The sequence below is a fragment of the Lycium barbarum genome, chromosome 4 (assembly GCF_019175385.1).
Source record: "Lycium barbarum isolate Lr01 chromosome 4, ASM1917538v2, whole genome shotgun sequence".
NCBI classification, from domain to species: Eukaryota; Viridiplantae; Streptophyta; class Magnoliopsida; order Solanales; family Solanaceae; genus Lycium; species Lycium barbarum.
Genome location: NC_083340.1, coordinates 27,174,200 through 27,175,907, shown reverse-complemented (window position 1 = coordinate 27,175,907; position 1,708 = coordinate 27,174,200). Strand labels below are relative to the sequence as shown.

Here is a 1,708-nt window from a genome sequence, read left to right as displayed (position 1 = left end):
GAAGACCAGTGGTGGAGAAAGGATGGGCAATGACGGGTGGAGGAAAGTAATGGGTGTTTTTTCAGTGGTTGGGCGGCGGTCAGATGGAGGTGGTGACCGGACGGAGGTGGTGGCGGCTGGCTAATGTTTAAGTTTACAATTTTTTAATTTTTTTTACTTAAGTTCTTTTTTTAATAATTTTTTAACCCCTCTGCCACATGTCATTTTTTAATTGGTTATTTTGTCACGTCACCGTGAGTGTAATACACACATTTTATATTTTTTGCTGATTGTAAAAAAAATGTCTAAATGGTACAAATTCGAAGGGGTTTAGGTGTTCAATTGGAATAAGAGTTAGTTTAGGTGGCCATGAGGAATATGTGGAAAGGTTTAGGGGGTTGTCTATGACTTTGGCCTAATTTAAAATTGGATGGCAGGTGCCAATTTTGAGATCACCTAAGTCAAATATTATAAGGATGATACTGTTACAAGTTACATGTTAATTGTTTTATGATCTAACTTCAACCTAGACTCAAATTTACAGATAAAATTATCGGGGAATAATCATTATGTAAATCGTAAGCTTATTGGAGTATAATGTTAGAATAAAATTAACATCATACACAGTTGCGGGGATAGCTCAGTTGGGAGAGCGTCAGACTGAAGATCTGAAGGTCACGTGTTCGATCCACGTTCACCGCATTTTGATATGTATTTTATTTTGACAAAATCTAGTTTCCTTCTCTTAAATGTGAAAAAATTGGTTACATTTGTCAGATTACCTAAACGTACTTACATTTGAATTCTCCGGGGGGATTGTGCTTATTTGTCCTTCTCTTCCCCGAACTCTCACCATGACGATTCTACTTTTGGTTTTGATGATGATAGGGATACAGAAGTGGAAGAAGTCTCAAATGCTCAAAATGAGAGGATAATGCTCATGTTGGAGACCATTCTCGAAAAGGAGGAAAAGTTGAACTTAGAACTCGAAGACTTGAGACAACCACTTAATGACTTGAGGCAAGCAATTAATTGCAATGACAAAGCTATTCACACCTTGGAGGATCAAATGAAATCATTGATTGAGGCTCATAATGCTCACCAACTTGAGGGTGTTGAAAGTAGACGTCCAAAACATGAATTTTTCCATGAGTGGATTTTTAAAAACTTTGAACGACTCTTACCATGGAGAAACACTTGACAAAGTGGAAATTGTGAGCCAAGAGTGGCTAATGAATCAAGCTCAACAACTTGGAATCTATGGGGATCACCGTGAAGGCATTTCACGGATATGGAAGAATTTCTAAAAGTGCAAGTTAGGCAAAGTCAAGAAGTGGAGCTACTTGAAATTGCTATCCGGAAATTGAAGGCCGAATTGAATGCAAAAATTGAGGAATGTGATGCTTAATATCAAAAAGCCACAGAGTGTAATTTTGAGTTGGTTTCCAATGAAGAAGAGGTCAAGATTGACTTTCAAGGGCTAATGGTGAATTGCCAACCGACCAACTCAAAAATAATGCAAGATGCCGAAATTGAAGAAATGATACTAGAGTTGAATGGAAGAGTTCATAACATAATATTTGAAGGCTCTAGTTCATTTGTGGGTGAGGATGTCAAAAATGGAGCGCCTTAGACCGCATTCCAATCATTTCAACATTATGCTTGGTTAGTGAAACGGAAGTTGAACTAACCGAGCCTATGGAGGATTATGGAGATGAAGCACAAAGCG

At 37.9% G+C, this 1,708-nt stretch overlaps 1 non-coding gene across 1 annotated transcript; it reads left to right on the top strand.

Annotated features, from left to right (window-relative positions):
• The first annotated feature begins 608 nt into the window (after positions 1–608).
• TRNAF-GAA (transfer RNA phenylalanine (anticodon GAA)) lies at positions 609–681 on the top strand. The gene has a single exon. It is a non-coding gene; the product is annotated as a tRNA-Phe (tRNA).
• The last annotated feature ends 1,027 nt before the right edge of the window (positions 682–1,708 follow it).